Source organism: Scomber scombrus, chromosome 18 (assembly GCF_963691925.1).
Source record: "Scomber scombrus chromosome 18, fScoSco1.1, whole genome shotgun sequence".
Classification (NCBI taxonomy): Eukaryota; Metazoa; Chordata; class Actinopteri; order Scombriformes; family Scombridae; genus Scomber; species Scomber scombrus.
Genome location: NC_084987.1, coordinates 12,684,555 through 12,690,583, shown reverse-complemented (window position 1 = coordinate 12,690,583; position 6,029 = coordinate 12,684,555).

Sequence of the window (6,029 nt, the reverse complement as noted above, 5' to 3'; positions counted from 1 at the left end):
TGACAGGTAAACAGAGAACTGACACATAAGATGAAGAAGGGATTCAAGATTTGAAAAACACGTCTGTTTGATTAACTTCTGCTTTTTAGATCAGATGATCTTTGCATCTACAGGGTTATAAAGCGTACAATGATTCATTGATAACAGCTTTGTTGCATCAAATTCAGATTTAGTCTAACATTCCTGTTTCTCATATTGAGTTTTTTGTACTGCAACCTCTCAAAATAGGAAAAGAAAGACATCTTCAGATATATCTGGCCGGCGAAGTTAGGAGTCATCTACTTATTTTTGGAGGGTGAGCAATAAGGATCCTCTGGAGCTGTAATCTACTTGACTGACAGCAGCACACAATGCTTTTCTCTCCACCTAACCAGAAGACATTCAGTAAAAGCAATGCAATTCATGAAAAGAGAACACAGACACGAAGCGAGGTGAGAGAAATGCACTCAGCCGCAAAGAGATAAGAAAGAGGGAAGAAGATGAAAGACAGCAAAGGTGGGAAAAAATCCTCACAAGATCTCAAATTTTGTTCTTCCAGCTACATATTTTTGAGGCAGATCCTCAGTCATTTGGGGCCTCATCCTGACTTTCTATTACTGTTACCATGGTGTAGAATTTTTTTTCCCCAGTGTTAACAAAATAGAATAAATACAGCGTGATACATTGACAAAAGACTCTATTGAGCAAGAATATTACTGGTTTTCTGCAGCACCCAATCTTTATTAATCTCAGTGTATCATTTATGAACAATATTTGAATTTACATCAGAACTCATATTGGACTTTTGATATCAGATTAAGACTTCACACTTCCAATCCCTAGATATTTCAAGCAAATAGGCAGAAAATATATATATTATCAAAGAACACACAAGAGAAAATCTCTCAAACAAGGTCAGTGAAGTATAAACAAATGGTTTTGGATTCACATGATTTACTGCAGATATAACTATGATAAATACACACCAACTGTAAGAAAGATAAGGTCAGCTTGATGACATAAGTAGGCCATACAGTCTCTACTGAGCTCTAAGTTTGAGAAGGGTACAAATTTGAGTTGGACTGAATGAACTGAGTCCAGAGGGACTGGAAGGAGGAGAAAACAGGAGCGAGATGGGTACAGTCGGGGACACAACACAGCCCAGCGTTCACTCTGTGTTAGACCTTTTTTCTAAGCTTCTTTTGATGCTGGGACATGGCTCTCTCAATCATTAACATTTCCATAAATTGGCAATTTTGTGGAGGATAATAAAAAGCTCTAATTCAGTGGAAGCAAATAGCACCTTGTGTCCTCAGGCGCCCTTATCTTGCAAAGAGATATTAGATTGTACGTGTGTGTGCACCCAAATTTATTTTTGTTTGCCTCAAAGTGCAAAACAATCTTGCAGACATATAACAAGTTCTCTGAAGTGCTTCTTGTATGCAAGGATGAGGCCATTTGTACACTTCAGTTTAATCTTTACCGATGTGAAAAATGCAGCACTTCCACTGGGTTGTTGTTAGGGAATCATATTTGTCTCTTTAAGAGTCCTGTGCTGAAAAAAGGATGAAGTAGATGAAGTCTTTTTTTCTAACATCCGGATGCATAAGAAATAAATCCATCCACATGAAATGAGGTGAAGTATACTAGTAATGCAGTGACACAACTCTTAAGGGGGGTTGATCTCTGCCATCACATGAGTGTGACCTGGGAGAAGGAAAGCCTGTTATTGTTTCAGAGAGCTTTTGTTCGGCCTCGATGGCAGTGATAAGAGCTGATTGTAACGCCCATTGTCTTGAAAATAGAAAAAAATACAATTACTACTCATAATATATCTGGCAGTCAATCAGAATATTCGGTTTGTGCATTATTTATGACCTAATTAAAAGTTCATCTATTTTACAATAAGTGGTTATAAATTATTTGTCTTCAAACACAAAAGATCTTTAACTTTAACCATGTGTGTATGTACACTCACACACAGCCACTCTGGTGTGCAGACAGCTCTCCTTTCACCAGTTGTCAAAGTCTCTGTGCTTCTCTTCTCCGTCCTAATCAGACAGCAGACTGTGGCCTGGCTCCACAGTGGCTCTGAAAGGAAGCAATGAGACTCTCTTCAATATATAGGGTCCACTTGTCAATCAATCTGATGTAAAGGAGAGATATCAACATTTCACCGACCATGCTTTTGTCTGTAGGTTATTGTTGTGGGTCAAACTAAGTCTCTGGCATTTCAGACCTCATTGTAAACTGACAATTGCCTTCATTCATGGTGTTTTTGCCAATAGAAAACATCCATTATTTTGCTTATAAAAACACAATGTGAATATTGAGAAGAAATACAGAATAAAGAATCCTTACTAAACCTTCTGCAACAAAGGAGCATAAATTGATAAACCATTCAACAGAATATTAAATTCATGACACCAGCATTTTTTATACTGAGTTACCAAATTATTAGGTACATTGTACACTTTATTGGAACCCAGTACCACAGACCTGCAAATCGTATCTTTTGTGAATGACTTTCAAACACTCTATGATCATCTTGAGGGTAAGTGTTGATGTTGGATATCTGTAGATTGCAAAATTGTTCAAAGCAAACTGGGGAGCCAGTAAAAGCATGGACAGTGGACACTACAGTCCTAGGCCTCTAGGGGGCACATTGGGTCGAACATACAGGTGGGATGGGGATGGGCTGATGGAATTTTGTTTAGCAATCTAAAACCCAGCATGCTCAAATAAATAACATATAGAATTTTTTTTAATCAAATGAATTACATTATAGTATAGATTTTTTTACTTGACATATGGGCGGCTGTGGCTCAGGAGGTAGAGCGGTCGTCCACCAATTGGAAGATTGGTGGTTCGATTCCCGGCTCCTCCAGTCCACATGTCGATGTGTCCTTGGGCAAGACACTTACACGTTGCTGTGCCAACGGTGTATGAATGTGTATGAATGATTAGCTTCCCCTGATGTGCAGGTTGGCACCCTGCGTGGTAGCTCCTGCCATCAGTGTATGAATGTGTGTGAATGGGGTGAATGAAATGTATTGTAAAGCGCTTTGAGTGGTCGAAAAGACTAGAAAGGCGCTATATAAGTACAGGCCATTTACCATTTACCATATGGGGGGCTGAGGTTTGATTCATGTCCAATGCCTTTTTGATCTCAATTATATTGACCTGCACCACCTTTCATTCTTCTAAATCTCTGCTTGTTGAATTGCCTCCAATCCATACATTCTGAACTTAATCAATCTGCCATCATTTTAAACTATGCTCATCATTTCTCAGTGACCCGTCTATGCTCAATCCAATCTGTCTGTGTAGTATTTTGCTCCTGCTTTTGTAAATATATGTGCTGTCTGCTGTGGTCATTTTTACACTAGTTCAGTTTGATTTATGTATTGTTTCACATGTATGACTTGCTGCATTACATGATTCTTTATTTCATGTTTAAATGTATAGTTACTAATGCTGCTTAATGTTGTCCTGTCTAGAATGTGTTGCTTATACAGTATAACATTGTTTTACATTAGTTTGAATCTCATTTAAACCATTGTTACGTTTTTTTTATATTGACATTGATGTCTATCATCACACATTTACCAGTTATATTTTTTTTTATTGTATGATGCATTTTAGTCTTGACAGAAAATGCTTTCACTTGTTATAAAGTCAAGCACTGGGCAAGATGTTCAGAGCAAGCAATCAAACAAACAAAGTCTCCAAAAGCTTCAATGTGCACTTTGATTATTTCTTAGACCTTAGAACACCTCTCTCTGCTTGACTGCTGAACTACATTAACAGCACTAGATTGGACTTTTTTTTTTTTTTTTTCTTCTAAGGCCTGTGTCTTCATAGGATGTCACCTCAGTCTACCTGCATTCTGTGTTACACAGATGATTCTGTGTAACCAAGAACAAGTTAAAACATAATCAGTCCCTACCACTGTCTCACAGCACCATTCCTTTTCACTTGGAAAATTGTTCTCAATTAAAGTGAACACTCCCCAGATCATTACTATTAGAAATCTGACAGACATCCATTCTGCTTCTCTAATAATTCTGGTCAAGACCGTAACCTCGGCTGAGCCCTAATTCTCCACCCTCCACACCGGCAGCTCAATTTCACAACAAACACACTTACTGCTCCCATAACACAGGCTGCTTTCTTCTCTCATGATGTTCTTTGTACATCTCTAAACTCTCTCCCTCTCCCACATTTGGTAACTCTAAGCCATTTTCCCCTAACCTGCCTACTGCCCCTGCCAATTGCTAAGCCTTCCCTTGTTTCCTAGTACCTTCACCCAACTAATCAAATGTTCACTTTCTGTATGAATGTCCTTCTGCCTCTTATAGGTTCTCTATCCAGTCCTGCAGCACAATAGCAAGCACAATGGCTCTATGTTCAAAGTGTAGGGGTTTATATGCATGTGATAAACTTGTATCATAGCCCATGAAAAAAAATGTGGGTTACATCACAGCCTCAATGTCACATGCTCAAAACACATCTAGCAAGCAGAAAATGTTTCTTTATCTTGCACTGTGGTACCATGGTAATGTATTTATCTTCCTTCAACTCCAATAATATCTCCTGCTGTTATTCAAAGTGAAACAACAATCATCCCTCTAAGACTTTCCTCATTTCATGATAAAAAAAACAACAACATACATCTTAGGTCCCACAGGGCTTTTTTTGCCACTTGTTCATATTGTATGCTGCCCAGGGTTGACCACGTCATATCACAATGTCTTCTTGAACCAAAAGCAGCATTCATTGAATAATACCAATTACAGGACATGCATATAAAATGACAAAAATTTAGTTTGCTGAAACTTACAGATTAACCACTAACAGGTCAACACAAGATAACTTAACAGGCCTGTTTTGACCCTGGCTAGAGGGTGATTATTGTTTCCAGTTAAATACATTGGGTGACTTGTGCTGTTGTCAACATGTCTTGGGATCAAAGAGCTCTTTACCACTGAAATGCACTTATACTATCACTGAAATACACTTGGAAGTGAACAATACAGATTGCTGGATGTATTCCATAGTTTGCTTGGCAAGAATTTTGGAGGTCAGTGTGGATTAAATAGCTCAAATGAAAAGTTACAGTGCAGCTAAAATAGGCATCCATCTCGTCTTTGATGAAACAAAGGACCCAGTTCCTGGAGCATGTCAAGAGTCTGCAGAAAACAACAAATGCTGTGTAACTAAATTTAACTTATCTTTTGTGGGTTCTAAAATGAAATCATTTTTTGTCAGTCAAATTCTGAGGATGCATGCTATGCTGGGAAAACAGAAACATTTTAACAACTGAAGTAAATGCACAAGTCATATGTGTAGTAGTTGCACTATGGATAATACACTCACTGTGCCTCTGATGTTTCAGTTTGCAGGGTGGTAAAAAGTGAGACACAGTTCTGTGCCAGGCTGAGGCAGAGAGTACAGAAGGTGTAGCTGCAGTCTCCTGAACACAAGCCAGAGCACACATCCACACACATCTGGCAGCAGATGTCACAGCAGTGGTCAGAGCAATACGTCCAGTTGTAGCACAAACAGGAGCAGCAGCCACCAGCCGGACTACAATCCACTTTCATTTGTGGGCAGGAGTTGCAAGGCTTGCAAGAGGGTATCCCCATGGGTCTGCCTGTTAAAAACACACAGACACTCAGAGATGAGATATTGAAGAAAATCACTGTCTGTAAAAATGATCTCCTTCGTAAGTCCAGAATTGGTATTGAGGATGTATACAAAAGGAACTCTGTGCTGAAAAAAATACTGATAATTGGCTGTCAGGCTGTCTTAAAAATGTAACAAGTTTCCTCTCATCTCAAGTCAAGTCTGAAGTTTTCACACTTGCAGTACTTGCTGATGTTCTCTGCAAACAGTTTGACCAACTTTTAGATAAAATGCTTGATGTCATCCTTTGCCCCCTGAGGCCTTACTCGAGCCAGCTCCATCGTCTCACACATTCTTTAGACAAGAAATGTGGTCAGCCTGAGCAACAATTCAGAGAAGAGCTCTGCCCTTCAAAAAAGTAT